The 23,213-nt window shown below is 40.6% G+C and overlaps 1 protein-coding gene across 10 annotated transcripts in view; it reads right to left on the reverse strand.

Annotated features, from left to right (window-relative positions):
- INPP4B (inositol polyphosphate-4-phosphatase type II B) overlaps positions 1 to 18,676 on the reverse strand; it is a 971,994-nt gene extending 953,318 nt beyond the window's left edge. For 9 of the 10 annotated variants that reach the window (XM_064267536.1, XM_064267532.1, XM_064267535.1 and 6 more), the window contains exon 1: positions 18,442 to 18,675. The gene's annotated coding sequence lies outside the window, so the exon portion shown is untranslated. Of the gene's footprint in view, positions 1 to 18,441 lie in introns of all 10 variants that reach the window. The other variant, XR_010317444.1, reaches the window with a different exon arrangement.
- Between the last annotated feature and the right edge of the window lie 4,537 nt (positions 18,677 to 23,213).

Genomic DNA, 23,213 nt, shown 5'->3' on the forward strand with positions numbered 1-23,213 from the left:
TTTGTCCCACTTGAAGAACAGACAATGGCAAAAGTGAGGATCCTGCAGGTGCCTCACCTGTTTTTAGACATACTCCCTCCTGGATTGAAACAGCCACCTTCACCCTTCTTGACCACAACGGGAGAAATCACCTTTCCCCTGGCACCATGACTGCAAGCCACCCTCAAGAGGCAACCATTTTCTTTTCCCCTACTTTGAAGGTCAAGTGAAGAACTCCAAAATCAAACTAGTAGGAAAAGTGAGCCTCCTTCACACTTTTTTCTCCTGATAACAAGGATTACAGGGATAGAGTCCTGGCTGGTGCTCAAGAAATTTACTCAGGATCCTGGATCTACAAGTTCCTAAATGTTACTGGAGTTATGTTCGGTTATCTCTCTGTATCTCAATGTTCTCACCTGCAAAATGGGAGTAAAAGCAGGATCTGCCTCACACAGTCATGAGAAGTAAAAGAGTTAATGTGAATACAGCACTTAGCAGTGTTCAATAAATGTTAGCTTTTCCATTTTTATCAAAATAGAGCAGGTATGTAAGTTCCCATGAGAATACATATTTTCCCCATTTACCTCAACCTTTAATTTTTGTTCTTGTGGATAAGACAGTAGTGATAAAGAATTCTATAAATTGCTCAGCCTCAGAAAGATAAAAGCCTCACAGTTCTATAAATCGTATTTAATTGTTTTCCATAGTACACCTGTTGACGTATGAGAAGCACTCCACTAGGCATATTCCAACAGGCTGTGAGGGAGCAAAAAACCTCAAGAAGCATGGGCCACATTGAAGGCAATGTGCTTAGCAAGTGCCTGACACAAGGCCAGCCTTCCACAAATGGCAGTTCCCTTCCCATGTCTTTCTCTTTGTCCCTCACCCCTTCGCATAAACCTTAACCAGACACAGAGCGCATTCCAAAGTAAGCGCTTTGCCAAAAAACATAATATTGAAGTATGTGCTGGTTACATTTTATCAGACCTTGTTTTATATGATGATATGGATAAATGACAGAGGACTATGCAATCCATTTTGTTTTTCTAGTTCAGAAAATATAAACTCTAATGCCTACAATGGCCAAGCAAGTAGCATACGCAAGTGAAGTGGGCCAGGTGTAAGGTATTAGGGATTGGTCAGGACTGTGATAATCTAAATAACACATATACCGTCGTCTGAAGACAATTAAATTACATTCTAAAAAAAAAAATTTTATGACCCCTGCTATGCTTAAACCAAAACCAAACTCATTGCGTCATGTCAATTCTGACTCATAGCAGCCCTATTGGACAGAATAAAACTGCCCCTTGGGCTTTCAAGGAGTGGCTGGTGGATTTGAACTGCTAACCTTTTGGTTAGCAGCCAAGTGCTTGACCACTGTGCCACCAGCTGTCTGCTATGCCTAAGAAAGTTAATTTTTTTTTTCTTTTTTAATATACCTGAGTTTGTAGGTATATTATATTACATCTGGTGGTGCGAAGGTTAAGTGCTACGGCTGTTATCCAAAAGGTCGGCAGTTTGAATCTACCAGATGCCCTTTGGAAACTCTATGGGGCAATTCTACTCTGTCCTATAGGGTCCCTGTGAGTTGGAATTGACTTGATGACAATGGGTATTCACCTATTCTAAAAACTCTGGGTGAATGCTACACAAAATACGGCCTGTGGACCAGTGTCAGTCCATGAATGGCTTGATACCATCCAACAATAAAACAATGAGCTCAAGCCAAGATGTAAATCTACTTTATCATTAAGTGCGCTGTTTAGTTTGACACTTTTGTTGTTGTTGTTGTTTATTTTTTAACAATAGGACTTTCTCAGTGAAGAAAACAGTACGTTGATTTGCGTTCTTGTACAAGCTCCTTATCTCATGGTAGGCTGGTAACAAAGAATTTAGGAGACCCTGGATGACACAAATAGTAAAGCACTCAAACACTTGCTGAAAGCTTGGCAGTTTGAACCCACCCAGAGGTGCCTTGGAAGACAGTCCTGGTGATCTGCTTCCAAAAGGTCACAGCCTTGAAAATCCTATGGAGCACTTCTACTCTGCGCACGTGGGGTCCACATGAGTCAGAATCAACTGGATGCCAACTAATAACAACGACAAAAACAATTTGCAGATCAGCGATTTTAAGGAGTACTACTTGAGGTCTTCAGTTTTCAAAAGAATTTTTTTTATTCAGATGATCTCTTTATTCAAATGATCTCGTTATTCAAATGATCTCTGAGCTGCAGAGTTGGAACACATTGTCTTGCCCACATTGAAGAATTTCCCTCACCCACTATTGGCAACAGTATTATGGCCTCTGTGTTCTATAAGTCTCATAGCACGTTACTCAGTATCCCTCATAAAAAAGTTAACACTTGAAAGAAATTTCATTTTGATCTGAACTTTAAAAAGAAGTTCTCCAATGAACTGATGTGAATGTTGAAAAAAACTGTTTTTGTTTTGGCCAACAGGAAGCTCACCATCCAATATACTAGCTGTGTAGGATCCAATAGCCTGTAAATACTTGTGCTATCTTTTCTTCCAGTCATATTCATCTATACTATCTATAATTTTTCTTCCCTTAATTTTTGCCTTGGTTTTATTGTATTCTTTATATTCTTCTAACACAAGTCAAATCCTTTTGGAATAAGGTGTGAATAAATAAGAAGTCTATGAGAAAACTGCTGAGGGTGAGTATATGAATAACAAGAAGAGAAATGTTAAAATAAGTAACTCAAAATATTTTTTGTAGATGCCAATTTTATGACTCAGCTCATAGGTCATCAAACTACAACCCATCAACCAAAACCAGCTTGTGGCCTGTTTTTATAAATAAAGTTTTATTGGAATACAGTCATGCTTATTAATTTATATACCATCACCAATTGCTTTCAAGTACAATGGCAGAGTTGAGTAGTTGTTATAACCTAAAGTATTTACTATCTGGTCCTTTACAGAAAAATCTTTGTCTAGCTTATGGCTAAAATCTAAGATCGGACTTTTTAATCATTACATTTTCTCCTAGAGACAAATCAGGTGCCCATCTATCTACATTAGAGAGTCCATATATATTTTAAACAACTTCCTATATGATACCCATGGAGTCAAGTGACTGTGTTTGTCCTACAAATTTTTAACTGAGATAGGTAAGTTAGAATAATTATATCTCCATTAAATATACTTACCCACCCACCCTCACCCAGGAGGAATCTATATAGTTTTGTCGATTACATTTAAGGCTGTTTTTGAGTCCTAAGCCATTATTCTGAGTACAGGATAAAGTAGAATAATGGTTATATAAAGGATTGTCAAAATTATTAGTACTAGGCTTTCATAGTATATTTTATGTCATAATTATATACCACACACTTCTCATTACAAATCTCTAAGGGAGTTATTATTATCTCTATTTAATAGATGAGAAAACTGAAGCTCAGGTAGATTACAACAACTTGCCCAAAGTCACTATAGTCAAGATTTGGGAGAACAAGGACCTGTATCAGGTCTTTTTAGTAAATGCAATGGTTTTTCAATGCAACACAATCGTTTCTAATGCTAGACTGTTAAAATTCTGTGAACCCAGAATCAAACACATGCATGTGAAAGAAAACTGCCATCCTCCTTTAGGTGGGCCCAAGGCTTTTCTATATCGGCCCCCACTTCAAGAACTCACCCAGACTATCTGGTGGGAACCCTGTAATATCAATATTGGCTACCTTCTTACCCAAAATCAGGGGATCTGGGTAGTGATTTTGAATGTGCCAATAGACTTTTCTAGCTAGAGCACCTCAGATCTTTCACTGATTAGTATTCGTATTAAATGCATTGCTGTCAAGTCAATGCCAACTCATGGCGACCCTGGAGGATGGAGTAGAACTGCCACGTAGGGTTTCCAAGGAGTGGCTGGTGGATTCATACTGCAGACTTCTTCTGATTGGCAGCCAAGCTTTTAACCACTGCACCCCCAGGGCTACAGTATTCATATTACCATATTTAATTTTAAAGGTATGTGCTACTTTAAACCAAGCTCCAAAACATATTTTTTACATTATTATTGCTATAAAAACTCAGTATCTTTATATGTGGTTTTACTGTTAGTCACCTGAAATCATTTTTGGAAGTATGCAGGGAATATATTATGAATAAATAAGTACAAGTACATAAATAAAAAATACCCAATTTCTGCCAGCAAAAGACAACCTGAGTCCAGATTTTGTAAACTCTCTGGGGTGATTATTATTTGTAGAATTTTCATGTGAGCCTTTCATATGCCAAAAAAGTGTTTGTCCTTTCCACTGATTAGAAAAGATTATTTGAAAACAGCTACCTATTACTGTCCCTAAACTTATCAAATGTGTTTGAGAGGATAAAGTGACCAGCTATCCTGGTTTGTTGGGTCTCTGTTGTTTTATTTGAGTGGTGCAAATGGTTAACCCACTTGGCTGCTAACCAAAAGGCTGAAAGTTCAGGTCTACCCAGAGGCACCTCAGAAGAAAGGCCTGGCAATCTACTTCCAAAAAATCAGCCATTAAAACCCTATGGAGCACAGTTCCACTTTGACACACATAGGGCTGCCAGGAGCAAAAGTCAACTCAATGACAACTGTTTTATTGGTTTTTTTTTTTCCTCTCCTGGTTTTAGCAATGACACTCACATTTTGGAGAAACAAGATGTTGGTCATCTCCCTAAAACAGGGGTGGAAATACTTAAACAAGGGGGTATTAAATGTCCCTTCTCAATCTAAGTCTATTTTTTCACTGATTTTTTTTTTTTTTTTTTTTTGCGTTTTTATCATACTTAATGTTCACGTGAGCCAATGTGCTGGAAGCAGAGTACACTGCAGAGGTATGTGTCTGTAGAATTCTGTCTGAGTTAGAGCCCAGGTTAAATGCTGTGTGATTTAGAACCCCATTACAATTTCTTTCTCTGCCCTATCTGCACTGGCCTCTCTTTTCCTCTCTCACACACTCTTTCTCAACATCCTATTACCCAAGAGATTTTGACAGGGAAATGTAAACAAATAGGAGAAAACTCCCTTGAGACTTTAAGGGGATTTTCATCACTGTTAGTGCATTAATTTTGAGTTAGTGCATTATTGCTTCAAGCACTCAGCGGAAAGAAACATAGAATCCTAAGCATGGAAAAGAGAATATCTTAACAGCCAAATTATAATCTCGCTTGTTTTCATTTGTTGTTGAGCTCAATTATCTGACCTATGAAGTGGAAAGTGAGTGTCAGTAAAATCTGATGTGGTGACCCACTCATGGACCCAGAAGGGAAGCCCTTACACTTTTAGGCCAAGGAGGTGAACATGATCCTTACCACACTGCAAAGCTTGTAGCTTATTGTTGCTCTTGTTGTTAGTTGCCGTCGAATCAGCTCTGACTCATGGTGACACCGTATGTAACAGAACTAAACGTTGCCCGGTCCTTCCGCATCTTCACGATCATTGATTGGTATATTTGAGTCCACTGTTGCAGCTATTGTATAGTAAGGATGTTTGTAGATGTTACTTTTCTTTCTGAGTCATGCTACATCAGCAAATGAAGGTCCTGAAGGCTTTACTCCATATATGTCATTAAGGCTGACTCTACTTAACACAGCTCTTCCCAAGGCATATTTTGAGTGCCTTCCAACCTAGGGGAAACCCTGGTGCCGTAGCGGTGGTCAAGTGCTACGGCTGCTAACCAAAAGGTCAGCAGTTCGAATCTGCCAGGCGCTCCTCGGAAACTCTATAGAGCAGCGCGACTCTGTCCTACAGGGTTGCTATGAGTCAGAATCGACTTGACAGCACTGGGTTTGGTTTTTGGTTTTTCCAACCTAGAAGGCTCATCTTCTGGCACTATATCAGACAATATTGTGTTGTGACCCATATGGTTTTCATTGGCTAATTTTTGGAAGTAGATTGCCAGGCCTTTCTTCCTAGTCTGTCTTAGTCTGGAAGCTATGCTGAAACCTGCCCACTGTGGATGACCCTACTGGCAGCATAGCTTCTAACATCATAGCAACACACAAGACACTACATACAGTATGACAAACTGAAAGACAGACTGTAGCTTGTAGCTTACATGTCACAATTCCACTGCACAGAATTGTCCTTGAAAATCTTACAACTGAAGTTAGAGGTGTGCAGACAGCCAATACTTCTATGTATACACACTCAATACTCCTCTTATCTAATTGGATCTCCCTGAGACAAGGCACCAGCAGAGGGTCTCCTACTCTTTGATAAACTAGTCTCAACTTCAAGGAAGTATGAGGGTTCACGTTAATAGTAGCAAGGCTTTCTCTCCTGCACGGTTCCAGTGGGCAAATTGTTGCATACACCAGGGTGATAGGAAGAAAGCTGGAGTATATGGTTATGTAGCACTTTAAAAAGACAAAAAAAAAAAAAAAAGTGTGTATGAAAGTATTTCTGGACTATTTTCATTTTTTTTAAATTCCATAACTGCAGTACGGACCCAAATAAATAAGCTCTGGCTTCAGGCTGGTTACCCAACCCTGCCACACCATTGCAGTAGTCCCGAACTGATTATCTTAGAGGCAATTTCGTTGTATTTCCCAACAGGAAACCAAATAACAAACTTAGCAATGTGTGCTGCACTGCATTTTGTTGATATACAAAGTAATACATATTTGGGGACAATTTTACGACACCTCATTAATGAGCTATTTAAAAAGCTGAACTATTATTCAAATTGATGGTTAAAATATTTATACTGAATGTATCTTCTTAGGCCATTTTAAGTAAAATAATTTAAAACAAATAGATATATGTTTAAAGCAAGGATATAGCCCAGTAATGGGAAAGGGAAGTTACCAGACCTTATGTATCCCTCTCTGGGGGATCATGAGACACCATTAGGCCAATTTTGTGAATGTGAATGAGCAAAGTTAATGTGGGCCTATGGGGCTTATAATGTAGAACATGCTGCATAATTCCTTGGTCAATCTGAAAAGTGAGTCATGAAAAATCATTTAGGCAAAATGATGATTGATTTCTAGCATGGGTCCTTATATAGGGCATGAAAAATCCCAAAAATCAAAATGTGGCTGAGACATACCAGGTTCCTGGAAGAGTAATCTTGTAAAGTTGACCAGTCTTCTCAATTCCATTTACATGGTCAATGAAATTTCAATTAAAGTCCAAAAATGCTTCAAGGGTAAATTTATAAAATTATTCTAATATTCATCTGGAAGGGATATTAGTGAGAATGCCTTATAAGCCACATACAACACCACCATACAAACATACACAGAGAATATCAACAAGAAGAGGAAATCAATTCTACCAGATATGATGCGAGTAACTACAACATTTAAGTTTGTGTGGTATTAATAGAAGAACTGATAGAACACTAAAGTGAAATAAGCATACCAGAATCAGAAACTTATTACTATAGGCGTGTGTGCATGTGTGTGTGTGTGCATATATGTGTGTGTACCTCTGGACAAAGGTATGTTATACTGTGATAAAATCACAAATGAGTAAGAAACAGATGAAATATTCAAAAACTACTGCTGAAAAACGTTTATTCTGAGGGGAGAAAATCAATTGAATCCTTACCTCACACCATACATCAAAATAATGTTGGCTGGACCAGAAAGAAAAAAAAAAAAAATCACTAGAAAATTAAATGTAAATTGCTTTAAGGGTAAAATAATTTAGGTAAATTTTAACCTGTTCTGTGAATGGGAAAGTAATGGCTAAGCAAAAAAAAAAAAAAAAGCTATAGAAGAAATATGGCATTCAATGTGACCACACACTCATTTTCAACCTTTGTATGATAAAAATAAATAAAGAAAAGAAAAAAACATTATAGATAACATAGATGATAAATGGGCAGTGTCCCTAGTACATAAAGGACACTTAAAAATTGATGAAAAGAAAACCAAGGTATTAATATGCAAACAGGCTAGAGTATGAATTATCGTTAAAAAAAAAAAATTAGCATTTCAAAACGTTCATCCTCACTGACTCAAACAATAATAGAAAAATAATGCAGCGCTTTAAAGCCTGGGTTTTAAAGTAAAATCAGTCTGGATTCAAGCCCCAATTCTAACACTTAACCCCTTGTGTGACCTCGGGTAAGTCTTTCAGCATCTCAAAATATCAGTTTCCTAATCAGTAAAATATAGATAACAGTATTGCCCTCCTACAGTTGTTGTGGTGCAGTGGTTAAGAGCTACAGCTGCTAACCAAAAGGCTGGCAGTTCGAATCCAACAGACACTCCTTAGAAACCCTATGGGGCTGTTCTACTCTGTCCTTTAGGGTGACTGAGTCGGAATAGACTTGACAGTAACGAGTTCGGTTTTTTTTTTTTTTTTGGTTTACAGTTGTTGCAGGATTAAATGAGATAATATGGATAAAGGTCTTACATGATGAATGACCTAGAGGAGGTGCTCAATAAATGTTAGTCTTAGTCATTTTTGCTGTTGTTATACCATCTACAACTTACCAAGTAGCTGACTTTTTTTTTTTTTTTAAATAATATCCCTCAAGGCTGGTGAGACTGGAGAAATTAATGAAGTACTTACAGGAAGAGTGAAAATGGGTACAATGTTTCTGGAAAGTAATTTGACAATATATATAAGGAGCTTTTAAAAAGGTTCATACCCTTTGATCTAATAATACCACTTCTAGGAATGACTTCTAAAAAAACGGTGGAAAATGTAAGCAAGGATTATCAGAAAATGAGATCATGCAGATGCATCCAACACAGTTAAACAGTAGCAAAAAAAGGCAAATAATCTAAAAGTCTAAGTTGAGAGGAATGGCTAAAAACTTGTAGTGATTCACATGCCTAAGTACTAGGAGAGCTATTAAAAAACAAACACAAAAAAGCTAGGGAAGTATTTACAGGCATGGGAAAAGTGGTTTCTTTTATGTTCATTGCTGCAAATAAGAGCAGAGCCTAGCATAGTGTCTGACACATGGCAGGTGTTCAATTAATATCTGAACTAATAAGTGAGAAAAAAGCAAAGCATTCATTTCTACACACACACATACCTGAACATGCTATAATCTCAACTAGGGAATCCTTGATAAAAATACATTAAAATACTAATAATACTTTCTTTCAGTGGTTTTTTTTCTACCTCTTTGTACTTTTCTCTATTTGCCAAATTTTCATCAATGGAGATTAATTACATTTATAATCAGGAAAAAAAATGAGCAGAAAAAAAAGAAATCCCAGAAATCAGCTAGAAGCCAACTGGCTCAATTATTTCTCATGACACTATTCTAATTATGTGCCATTCTTCATTCCCACCCAAAATATAAAATGGGAAAAGGAATAAGTATAGTGTAAATACATTGCTAGAAAGCCTTTAAAACATACACCCAGAAAAGAAAATAGTATAGTTAATTTCAACAAAGCCAAAAGAATCATGCATCTAATATTAAGAAAATTATACAGGGGCTTTGTACCGTATATAATTTATATATACGAAAAATACGACCCGGCATAAACTCCTTAGGTACATATTACTTGTTTGCTCTGCAATTGATTTATATTTGTTCTTAAACACATAATATCACTAAGATTTATATATGGTGGTTCCTGTCAATTTTTTAAAATCAAAAAATTCTATTCATTTGAAACTTCAGCTCGACACAAAAATCTAAGTGGTATGTTTCAAGAGATCCTTGACATTCTCAAAGGGTAGGATCAAACACTTTCTCACTCTCAAACACACAACACATAATTATCCCCAGAAAGCCGTGTGCCCTGTCAAGCAGAGCATAAAGTCACTTAGAGGTGAGGCTCTGCGCCACTGGCTGGGCTCAGGCACTGAAGCACTTGCCCTCCCACACCAGTGCCCAAGTGTGTGTAATTTAAATGTGTTCCTCAGCCAGGAGCCTTTAAGATAAATGGTAAAATCTTGAACCATGCAATGCTAATTCTTGTATGCCAAAGGTTGCTGTATCTACAATTTCTTCCTCCTCTGCCAGAAGTAAAACGTTAGACTGTGAAACCTGTGAGCCCTGGAACTGTGCCCGACTGTCTTGTTTTTCCAGTCTCCCAAATTTTCCACCTTTGACAAGATGCAGTCTTACCACTTTTCTACTGCACTGTATTAGTGGAAAATATTTTAGTTTTCCTTCTCTGACAGGTTTCCACCCCACACAGGTTCCAGCTTTCACAGCTTTTACTGTAAGGGACCTGCGGTGAGTAGGTATGCAGACAATCAATATTTGTTTTAATCCAAAAAGCCTAATTCATTCATTCATTTATGAAATACATACTGCATACTATGTTCAAGGCCCATTGCAGCTCACTTCTGCTTATAAAAAGATATGACATAGAACCTAAACAGAAACTGATCCAGTGACCCATCCAGTGATATTGTAACCCATCCCTTTCCACTCTGGGATTTATTGGGAAGCTACTCTCCCACATGGAAACCCTAGTGGCATAGTGGGTAAGAGCTACATCTGCTAACCAAAAGGTCAGCAGTTCAAATCCACCAGGTGCTCCTTGGAAATCCTATGGGGCAGTTCTATCCTGTCCTATAGGGTCGCTATGAGTCGGAATCGACTCCATGGCAATGGGTTTTGTTTTTACTCCCCCACTGATGGTAAGTACTGCCTCCAGGCGGGGACCTGAATAACTGTTTGCAATGCAAGAAACAGGCGTGTGCCACAAACTACTGTTTTGTTTTTTTTTTTCACAGGGTATTTCATGAAGTGGTGCTGAATTGACTTTTTTTAGGTAAAGTATGGATTTAAAAAAAAATTTTATGTGGGACACATATGTCCCTTTATACTCTGTGGATAATTTTTTTCTTTTTGGTACCTTAGATGAAGGTTTACAGAACAAACTAGCTTCTCATTAAACAGTTAGTACACCTAGTATTCTTGTGACATTGGTAAACAACCCTGCGACATGTCAACATTCTCCCTTCTCAACCTTGGGTTTCCTATAACCAGCTTTCCTGTTCCCTCCTGCCTTCTAGTCCTTGCCTCTGGGCTAGTGGACTAATCTTTCCCTTGTATCTTTAGTTTTCTTCATTCTCCCTTGTTCCCGAAGGGATGAGAACAGTGGAGTATCTTAGATGACTGCTTACATGCTTTTAAGATCCGAAATGCTACTCACCAAAGTAGAATATGGAACTTTTCTTTATAAACTTTGTTATGCCAATTGAGCTAGATTGTCCCCAAAACCATGGCTCTGGGGGTAAAATTTGTGGTACACATATGTACCTCTGGACTCTGAGGGTAGGGTTGGTGGGATGAGGCAAGAAAAAAATCCATAGTACCTACCAAAAATTCAAACGCACTCAATGATTCGGTATGCATTCCATTAATGAAAACACGTGGTGTCCTTTAATGAAAACCCTGGTGACACAAGAGTTAGGCACTCAGGTGCTAACTGAAAGGTTGGCAGTTCGAACCCACCAGCTGCTCTGTGGGAGAAAGATATGGCAGCCTGCTTCAATAAAGATTACAGCCTTGGAAACCCTATGGGGCAGTTCTACTTTGTCTCATAGGGTCGCTATGAGTCAGAATCAACTCAACAACATGGGTTACTGATTACTGGCTTATAGGGTTTTCAGAAGCAGATCGCCAGGCCTGTCTTCTGAGGCACTTTTGGGTGGGTAGGACCCACCAACCTTTTGGCTACTAGTCGATTACTTAACCGTTTGTGCCACTCAGGACTCTTTTTCTGATGCATAGGTGAGGGAATAAAGTGATTGGCTTTTGTCCAAAAACCCATTGCTGTCCAGCTGATTCTGACTCATAGTGACCCTATAGGACAGAGTAGAACTGCCCCACAGAATTTCCAAGGCTGTAATCTTTGCAGAAGCAGACTGCCACATCTTTCTCTGGAGAACCTGGTGGGTTTGGGGTGCTGACCTTCTGCTTAGCAGCTGAGAGCTTAACCACAGCGCCATCAGGGCTCCTTCATTGGCTTTTATATGACTCATAATTTAATCGTTAAAACAGAAACATGGATGTCTAAGTCCAGTTTAACCAAAAAAATAAAAAAATGGTTTAGATAACTTTCAGCTGTCGTAATACCCAATACATTGCAGGGCTGATCCAATTTGCTCATTGTGTAGCCAGGCCCCCATACTACAGAGAGCATTTGGAAATACGCTGAAGCATTAGTGAGATAAACTGCGCTTTTTTTTTTTTCTTGCATTGTCCCAATGCCAACGAGATAGAGGAAAATGAATACAGTCTTCAACTCCTAGAAAAAAGAATTAGCTAAGCCTGTTTTGTGAAAGGATAAGGATAAAAGTGCAAATGGCTAATACAGTGTCTTATTAAAAGGCCATAACAATGATTATGAGGATGGCACAGGACAGGGCAGTGTTTTGTTCTGTTGTGCATAGGGTTGCTATGAGTCGGAACCGACTCGACGGCACCTAACAACTAACGACATATATTTCTCTACTATATTCACTTAATTTTCCCTTACCCTTCTTCTAACTCAGTCATAAGCAGAATTCAGGCACATTTAATTCAATTAATTCCTCACAGAAGCAGACCCCACATAAAAGCAGAGTGTGTTAAATATTACAAATCAGATCTGTAATGTTTTACAAACAATAGATCTCCTAAATACATTACTAGGATTCAGCTGACTGTTGACTTTAATTTCATTAACTCACTCTTGATATAAATAAATTCTGTTTAAAAGAAAAGCTTTAATAATGAATATAATGCAATTAAAATGACCCAAGACTACTGAGCATTGCACACTGCCACCTAGTGCTGAACGTCTCTTGAACACCAAATGCGCAATGGAGGCCGTCAGGAAAGTGAAAATGCTGTGTTGTAAAGCAGATTTACCCCCAAAAGACAGGTCTGTAGCATATTTATTCATAATTTCTTCAAGAAAAGAAGTTTATTGGGAATAAGTGAAGTTGCATATAATATAAATTATGTAATATAAATTAGTTTAGATCTGATTAGGTTAGCAAATTAAAAAAAATGCAGATTTTGTTCATGAAGGCATAAAATTTTTTTTTCCCAAAAAAGGGTGATTTTTTAAAAATATTGTAAACCAAAAAAGGGTGATTTTTTAAAATATCGTACAGCAAGTATGCCTTATATTGTATTATGAACGTGACGGATGCTGATGACATAAGTGGAATGTGTGTGATCACCTACCAAGTCTGGCCTATGAAAATGTTCATAAAGAATTCATAGGATATTTAATAGCCACTAATAATACTTCTGGAGCCCTGGTGGTGCAGTGGTTAAGAGCTATGGCTGTTAACTGAAAGGTCAGCAGTTTGAACTCGCCAGTCAATCTGAGGGACCAGTCTGCTCCTGGAAAAATTTCCACCTTGGAAACCCTATGGGGCAGTTCTACCCTGTCCTGTAGGGTCACTATGAGCCAGGATCGACTCGACAGCAACTGGTTTGGGTTTTAATGATACTGTTGAGGGCAGTGGTGGTTCAGTGATAGAATTCTTGTCTCCAAATCCTGGTGGCGTAGTGGTTAAGTGCTACAGCTGCTAACCAAGAGGTCGGCAGTTCAAATCCACCAGGCGCTCCTTGGAAACTCTATGGGGCGGTTCTACTCTGTCCTATAGGGTCGCTATGAGTCGGAATCGACTCGACAGCACTGGGTTTTATGGAGGAGACCTGTGTTCAATTCCCAGCCAATGCAGCTTATGCACAGCCACTACCAGTCTGTTGGCTTGTGTGTTGCTGTGACACTGAACACGTTTCAGTGGAGCTTCCTGATTAAGACAGACTAGGAAGAAAGACCTGGATATCTACTCCTAAAAATCAGCCAATGACATTCCTATGGATCACAACAGTCCAATCTGCAACCAGTCATGGAGTGCAGGACCAGGCAGCGTCTCGTTTCACTGTGCATGGTGCTCCCATGAGCCAGGGCATACTCAAGGTCAGCTAACAACAATAGTAACAAGGATACTTTAAGCTTTCTGGAAGACATAGCTATAATCTCCACCCAGGTTATAATTTCGGTTTAAGATGTCACTAGTTTTAGTTGTACTTTATTTTCCCAGCATTAAATAATTTTATTGTCTTTTGGTTGTTCTAAACACTGGAGCTCATCTCTGATCTTCTGGCTGGAAAAAGCAAAGGCACATGAAAACGAAATGAGGATCATATGAAAGACTGGATTAAAGAAAAGGTTGCTGTCGATGACTGTTCTGTGGCTAGGAAGTACATTTTCTTTGCTTCACAGTATTCTAAAGTAGTTTAATGCCCTGTAACTACTTCTTTTAAGTAACTACTTATTTTAAGAGCTAAAGTACAAATGGGAAGACTCATTGCTTTCAACTAATTTTTTTCATAGTGAAAATATTATGAGGATTCTCTTTAGATCATTGTTTAACTGTTAAAACTATGCTCCCTTTGGAAAAACATTAAAATCTCAGATTCTCCTTCAAAATTTTTTTAAAATTTATAAATACTAAAAAATAACTCATGTAAAGAATTTTTAAAGAATTATATTTTCATTTTAATCTTTGAAGATAATTTTAATTATTGTCATTCATCCAACCATTCAAAATAAGCATGAGAATTAAGCCAGCCTGTAATCTGCAAACTTTCCTATGCTTGTAAATGTGGAAAATAGAGAACAGCATTGAATAATTTCAATATTACACCTGCTGCATTGCTTCATTTTCATAACCAGATAAATAGATGTATAGAAGATTGGAAGGATGGATGGATAGATAGATAGGTAGACAGACAGATAGAACCTCTCTTTTTAATGGAGGCCTTGCCTCCATCCCCTTGAGAATCATTAATTTAGATAATCCCTAAAGAATCTTTGATCAAAGCCATGTGACCTGGAAAACTTTTCAAGCTCCAGAAGGAAAATTTCCTTTAATCAGCTTAACCAAATTACTGCCAAGTCTGTTTCATTTACTCCTGCAGCAGGCTATTTTGAGGCCTCCACCACGCAATCAGGACACCTAGATGGTACAGCTGCTGCCTAATGCAGAAGACAGGACTTACCCAAAACGTTGCAAGTCAATAAGCTGGGTTTGGAAAACATAATTTAAGAACACATACTGTTTTGAAACCCAGCTCTTCACACCATGTCGGGATTATGCCTATCATGTTAGTTGAATATTAGGTAAAATCACAAAGTCAATTGATTGGGAAAAAAAAATCTAAAGTTACAGCCCTTAGGTATTCTGTTAGCCTTGTGGTAAACCATCTGTTTAACAAGATATTTCCAGGAAATAAATTAGATAGTGGTTAAAACTTTGTCATAAGATGAGTTCTGCTGCTGCTGCAGATATATAAACAATATGGTTATAGTGCATAAAATTTCATAAACATTTTTAAAATGCTTCTATTAATCTACATAGGAGTGAACATTGATCAAGAAAATGAACTAACAAGCTTTAATTCAAGTGACAATTGTGTCTGCAACTCTGTACGCTTCCTTAATTTCTCACACTTCTCCATGAGTTTTCTAGATATAGCCTGCATTTAAAGTTTTGGGACACCAAGGCCGTGTGCACCTTGCATACAAAAATGCCATCACAGCATCATCATTTGGCTCTCCCTAAGAATAATTGTTCAAACTGAAATTATATGTTTAAGAACCTCATTTCTTAAGCCTGAATATAAAAAGTACTACATGATTTAAAGTGTGTCCTAAGGAGCCCTATAATCAAGGATTTCTGATGCAACATAAAATATAGTAGTAACACAATGGCCTGTGGAACAGATTCCCTGGGGCTTTAGAAAGAGAGAGGGCATATTGAAAAAGTGAGGTACAGAATACAGAAGAGACGGATACAGCTTTCAACTGAACGTTAGCATTTAACTTGGACTTATTTAAACAAGGCATTTCTATCAAAATTCCCATGGTTGTGAAAGACAAGAATTTATTTCATACAGATTACCAAAACTACAATATTTGTATACCTATTATTAGTACTGGCTGGGGATTAGGTACTGTGAAATAAGAAAATGTAATAGACATTCAGTCAGTGTTTTACACTCTAATTATGATTCCATAATATATTTTTTAAATTTGGTATCCTCAGATGTTGGATACTTACCTGGAAACTGACATCCATTTGGTTGCTAAGAGATATGAGATCAGCTTGCAGTTTTTTTTCCCTCTGCCTTTCGGAGAATCATCCTCTTGGGTTTTGCCTCCAGGTAGTGAAAGTTAACTCTGCCACCCAAGTGAGGATTTACATTACTGGAACTGGGAGATATTCCAAGGTCTCAGAAAAGAAATGAATTACTTTCAGTTTGAACAATTTAGAATGAATCTCTGCCCTTTCCCTATGCTTAATGATTTTCCATTTCATACAACTAAAATATAAGGGCGCTATTTTATAATCAATTCTAACTGATGTGTTAGTCTGTGCTATAATGAAAGCCCTTTAGTATTTTACAAAAATCTTTTGAAAAATGAAGCCGTGCAGTCAGTCCTCATCCCCAAAGTGAAGCTCCAACCCAACATTTCAAAAGTGTTTTCTGCCTACAACTTTGTGTGTTTTTAAACAGCTAGGGGGACAAGACCAAACTTGGTCTATCTGGTTGTTTTTACACTTTATCGAAGAATCAAAGGCAAAATGCAATTAAACATATGCACACCCTAACTGGTCTTTAGTTTATCTCAAATAAATATCAGTTTCCCTAATTAAAGAGAATACTCTTCTAAAATAAGAGCGGCATTTCAATCAGCAGGCATGTTTCCTAAGGAAGTAAGCATCTAGCCTATCTTTACAAGCACATTTCATAACCTTTCAAGGGCAATCTTGTAAATCACATTTTAGAGAAATACTCTGAAAAGGCATTTCATTGCAGTGGCATTTTACGTTACTACAAATCCAATAGGTTCAATTTTTATGCCACATACTTTTCACAAAGCCATTGAGTATTTACCCTGCATTCATACCAACGCTTTGCTGGAGTATATTGCAAAAGAACATGAGATAATGCATTCTCCGTATGCTAAATGAGCTGATGACACCCACCTGCTCAGTCTTTTCCTTCTCAACTTCTTCCACACTACCAGCCAGCCAGCTGCCCTGCTGGTTATTGCTTGCACCTTGTATGCTGATCACTAAGTCAGATCCCTCCCATTTCTGGTCCAGAACCCATTAAGAAAATTCCTGTTACAAGCAAGATCTTTGAAATGTACTTGTACACCTACAAGAGGGTTATCTAGTGCCCATCTTGAGTGGGGAGAAGATGAATACACTTCCGTCTTCTAGTCTTTGGCTTGCTTCCGAGTGTCAAGCCTTTCTAAACAAGTTCTGCCATACCGAGAGGAAGGAGATACGCAAAATTTAACACCTGGAATCATAAAATGTAATGACCTCAAATAACACATCTCAGAAACAGGAAGGAAACCTGGTGTGGAAGAAGAAAAAAAAAAAAAAAAAAACAGGCAAAGGAGCCAATCCGCATCATTAAAATAAGAGTAATAGAAAACCCGACTGGGTTTTTTCCAGCAAGTTTTGTGCGGCAGTAACAGCAATCAATATGCGCATCCTCACCCTTAGGAGACGTCTTGTACCCAAACAGAAGCAGCTGGGCCCCTCTGTACCAGCCCTCTTACTTCGAACTCAGGGGCAGAAACCATCACCCAAAAGGGAGGAGATTTCAGAGGCGTAGGAAGGGACAAAAACAGTTATCTGTTTCTCAGACATCCTCATCTTAACAGCAGCTGCAAGCCTGGAAGTCCTTTCAGCAACCAGCCCCTGGCTCCCAGACATCTTCCCGCTCCGGGCCCTGCCACAGGGGTTACAGGAGCTTGCAGAGCCCGCAGCGCAGTTTTCAGACTCCAACCAATTACCTCACCCTCGCGCCCTCATGCCAAAGCCATCGCTTCCTAATACCCTAATGAAACCTCTCTGGGGTAGGACGAATGCCTGATGGCTGGGATGAGTTGCCATGGGTGGGAGGGTCGGGGTAATGGTCCTGAGACGGGCTGTGTAGGAAAAAACAGGAAATGGGGCAAGTGAGATCCCAGCATCAGCCACCACCACCACCACCCACCACCCACCCCAAGCATAAAGGACGACTTCTCCTGAAGCGGGCTGGGGCCGCAGCTTTGCTACCGGGATAGGAGTGCGGGAGAACCAGGGTCCAACACATCCTCTCCAAGGGACCGCGCAGGTGGGCGCAGCCTTGGAAGGTCAGCGGCACCAGAGCTCAGAGTTACCCGGGAGCGGGGGCCGGAGAGTGTGTGACTGTCGATGTGAACACGCGCGCGCGGGCTCGGCAAAGGGGTACAGTGCTGCGACAGGGGTACCCCAGCAACCAAGGAGAGATAGCACACCCCTACCCCTTAGATGACAGGGCTGTAGAGGCGATCGAGACTGCGAGACTGAGAAACTTGATGCAAAATAGACAGGCTCCCCCCGCCAGGACATGCCCCCGAGCTCTCAGACACGCTCCAACGCCTCTCAAATCGCCCACCATCTCTCACCTTTCCCCCAAGGTCCCCTGCAAAAATCCCCACCGAGCCCTTGGATCCCAGGCCGTTAGTTACCTCTCCCGGAGGCGGAGTGGGGGGCGGCAGCAGCAGCAGACACTTTTAGCGTGACTTTCCTCGGTTCGAGTGTGAGCGTGTGTGCGCCGACAAGGAGCTGTAGCCTGCTATTTATAGACCGGAGCCTCAGCACCCGGGGCTGAGAACCTGAGGAAACGAGCAGGCGAGGCGGCGGCGCAGGGCGCGGGCCGCGGCTCCCGGAGGCTCCCGCAGCTCCCCGGGCTGGGGCTCCGGCCGCGCTCCCCGCTCGCCTGCCCTGCCGCGCGCGCCCCAGAGAAGTTGTCACCAGCGCGGCTGTCTCTCTGGCTGCTCACACGCCCCCTGACACAATTGCTACTTTCTGCACTCCCACCCCTTCCTGCTCCTCTTCCTCTTCCTTTGCTCGCTCCAAGCGGTCTCCTCCCAATGTCACCAGCGGCTGAATAGCGGTAGAGGCGGCAGCGACAGTCGTGCGACTTGCGCAGCTCGCTTCCAGCTCCTAGTGGAGTGGAGTTCGTGTCCTGACCGCCCAGTCCAAAAGGGCCAAAACACACTTGCTGAGGGTGCTGACTCCCCACACCTCAACCCTCTGCTGGGCCCTCCTGAGCGCCTGGACGTCCGCCCAGCCCGGGCTGCAGGAGGCGCAGCTGCCAAGCGGTGGTGAGGGGTGACCCGAGGCCGCCACGCTGCGGCCGGGGCCGAAGAAACCACAAGGAAGGAACTGGCAGGAGGAAGAACCCCAGACACCCGGGCCACTGGCAGCGCTGTCCGCAGCCCAAGGCGTGGGAAGGAAGGCGGTGTTCGCGTCTGTCTGGGCTTCTGCCTGCAGCCGCTCTGGGGCCCTTCTCTCCCGCCACTCTTTCTTGGCCTGATGCAGGTCTGCCCGGGGAGACCTGGGCACTGGCTTAGTTTCCAGCTTAGCACAGCACACGGCCACCCACCACCAGCTCCCACGTCGCGGCGGGTGGCTGAAGCCGAGCTGCTCCCAACAAGCGTGTGACACGCCTATAGCAGCCCAGTGCGTAGGGACAGATAGACACTCGGCGTGTTTGGGGTGTCAGGAGGATGGGGTATGTAATCACGCAGTAGGAACCGAGGCTAAAACTCCCCCACTTCCTCGCAACAAGCCCACAGGGGAAGGCAGGCAGACTAGCCATTCCGGGTTTGTGGGGTGTGGGGCAAATTACTCTCCCATCTGCGCCTTACAGGTGCCACCTGGCGGTTCTCTTGGAGAGGTTTTGACCCGGCTGCTCAAAGGTACCTGCGCCCAGCATCAGCCTGTCAAAGGCATTCTCAGGCTTTTCTCTCCCTAGGAGCACTTTAAATTCACATTTTAAATAAAATACAGTGTGAATGCTCGTACACGTGTGTTGCATGTACTGTGCAAAGAGCTTGGAATCCCAAAGTCAGGATGGTAAAATTAATGAGGTTTTTTTTTTTTTTTTTTTTTTAAGGCAGTAGGTACAGTTTCATAAAGTAGGAAGCTGTGGCTGCACCCAGCTGTCACCCCTGCTGTCACTGCCTGCATCCAGTCATTCACGCATTCCACAAACATATCTCTGCCACTAGGCTGTAAGCTCTATTGATAAGGGCAGGGCAGGAACTTTGTTTTTGTCCCCGCTGCTGCCAGAGTTGGAACAATTTAATATGCTGTAGTCCAATAAATATAGAATGAATTGATAAACATTGTGGGCCAGAAACTGCACTTTGGCCATTCTCTCTTTCCCTTAGCCCCTAAAGCCCTTCTCTTGCCTCCTCTCCAAGCTATTTCTGCTTCTCAGCCACCATCGGGTGAACTGGATGAAGGCAAGTGGGAGGATGAAGGACAGGCTGCTCATGCAGGCTTTGTCCACATGGGAATCATCCTTGAGGAGCCCCCCACACAGATTTCTCCTCCATGGGGCCATACTGAACGCACGCATTTCCAAGCAATAGATGCATCCTATTCATAAAGATCTGCTGGAAAGCTGATACAGTTTTCTCACTGGGCAATGGTTTCACCCTTTTCTCAAGATTTAAAGAGCACAGAACATCACGGTGCCACAGCTTTGCCATGAAATTGAAAATTTCATTAACATATCTGTCCTCTAACTTTAAATGGAGCTGTGTATGTGTGTTTATGAAGACTGTCACAGTGCCAGAAGTACTAAACCATTCCTCTTAAAAGGCAGAGTTGTAAAATAGATGCAGTTCCTGCTGCTATGGAAATGAACCCTTAAAATGAGATACCCGAAACCCCTGCTCTAATTAAAATCCAGACATAGAGCACACTGACCAAGTTCCCTTACAGGGTTAGAGAGAAAGACAGACAGACACAGAGAGACTAAATCAAGACTCTATCAGATGCATGTACCTACCACATGACATTTTTAAAGAATCCACCAATCAGCCTATTTACCATTTTTTAGTTACTTGGTGGCATTTTCCTTGAATAAGCCTGGAAGAGTCAGATGCTTCCACAGTTTATTAAACGCATTCAACATCCTCTTTTGAAAAACCTTAAACTTTTTTGGTCACTTGTGCCCCCAAAACATAACTCCATTTGCCAATGAAAAACAAAACTTTTTTTTCTTTTCCTTTTGAAATATCTTTGTAGGTCCAAGGGTTAAAGGTGATTCCGAGTAGTTACCTTGCTGTCTAAAACAATAAAATCAAACAATATTTGTAGGGCTGACCTAACACCCTCCTTTTCATGAAGCAGTTCTCACTTTTTCCATACATGCATTGTGCCTGGAGATGTTTATTTCACATGCGAGATGTGATGGGTATGGCCCAAGGGAGACTACACAACTGTGGTCCTTCTCTTATCAAAATCACTTTATGGCACCAAGTATGACCTAGGTTCTTCTTATTTTTTTAACCAGAGTTGTCCTTTTTTTTTTTTTTAATGATAAGTTTTTTAAAGCAATTCACTGTTTTTACCCCAATTTACAAGCATTTAACTTTGGAAGAATTAAGCTTTGATATCCATATATTAAGAGCATCGCTTGTATATGTTTGTTTGTAATGTGTGTGTGTACTTAAATTAATTGAGGATGTTATCAGAAACATGACTCAATTTAATTAAAAGGAGGAAATTATAGTAAAGGTAGTTGGCTGTCTTTTGGAAGCCAAGAACAGGAATGCAAGTGGGCGTTAGCAACAACTGGGAACAGGGAAATGCCATTAGGACTTTATCTCCCTCCCTCCCCCATCTACATCATCTCTTCCATTCTGTTCCATTCTCTCTCCCTCTACCTCTGTCTCTGTCTACCTCTCTATCTTTTCCCGTACACTGACTTTTCCTCCTTCTGTGGTGTGCATTAAGACGCATGGTTACTAACAACTCTTGAACTTTGTAACTTATGGGCCAGCCCAAAATTCCCAGGGAAGTACTATGATTGGCCCAGCTACCGAACCCCAGGCAAGACAACCATGGCTGAGATAATGGTCAAGATACATTCCCAGAGCAGCACTATAATAATCAGGTGGATAGCAGTGGTGGGTGAGGTAGGAGGGAAAGGGTGACATTCCAAAAGCATATGGAGGAACACTGGGCATTCCTGACTGCTATTATCTCCTACCCCTCAGGGTTCCATGAACAGTGGCACAAAAGGCAGAAGGAGGTGGAAAGGAGAAACATAAAGAGCAGCCATCTCTGTGCATATGAATGTGTATGCATGTTGGAATATTTAGAGAGATAAAATGCCTTCTACTGATGGTTTGTTCCAGCAGAGGTAGCGGTATGATTTTACGACCTCTCGACATGGGACTGGATGAGCATGAGAAAGACATCAAGTATTTCACAGACAGTTTATTTTAGCTTCTTTTTTCATGGCAGATTAAGTAAGAGACTTTCTAAATGCAGAAAATGGGTGTAATGTATTTTTACATTTATTGAAGATAAATATTCTCTCTCGCTTTACGTAATAGTTATATTTCTAAAATTGTAAGTAAATCATACATTTGTAAATTGGCTTACACTCCACGTGTAACAGGGCGATGAATCTTAACATTTTTGTGGTCATAGCCCATTGGAGAATTTGAAGAGAACTCTTTTCGTGAAAAAAAAAAAAAAAGAGTATATGCACACATTTATTTATTATTGAGGGACAATATGTGATGTATTTTTTTTTTTTTTGATAGTTGGGACTTCAAACTTCATGTTGCCTTTGTCTTCCCCTAACCATCCTCATTTGGATGAATGAAACAAAGACTCCAGATTCTTGAACAAAAGGCTCAAAATACTCAGTAGATATAGGCCAAAAAATTGGGGAGTTTGGCATATGTGAATCTAGGAAACTAGCTCTCCTCCCCACCCACGCCTGCGGTAGATGAGATACAAATGAGCTCTAAATAGGAAATAAAAGACACAGCTCTTAGAAGGAAGAAAGAGAAGAGCAATGTGGGGAAGTATGTGCATTGCATCAAACTCCGGAAAGAGTCTGGGGGGTATAGAGTTCTACTTTATGTAAGAGAAGCCAAAAGCAAAGAATTTTGTATCCAGTTTTCCCATTGGAGTATTTGGACAATCTCAGTCTTCATAGAACAGCCCAGAACTCAAGGATGTAAAGAGGCAATAAAAATGGTACTATGCCTTATTTAGATCCTAAAGGGTTGAGGATTGCTGCCTGCCTAGACTCCAGAGAGTTCCCGTGGAGTATAAGTGGTGTGAAAGGGGCCACAAGATTCCTAGAGGCTGTGGGAGGCCTGGAAATAGTCTGCAGAAAGCAGGCAGGAGAGGAAAGAGGCCACTTGGGAGGACAACCAGATAAAATACAAAAGAAAGGGTATGCCTTGTCCTTACTGGTACA

Source organism: Loxodonta africana, chromosome 13 (genome assembly GCF_030014295.1).
Source record: "Loxodonta africana isolate mLoxAfr1 chromosome 13, mLoxAfr1.hap2, whole genome shotgun sequence".
Taxonomy (NCBI): Eukaryota; Metazoa; Chordata; class Mammalia; order Proboscidea; family Elephantidae; genus Loxodonta; species Loxodonta africana.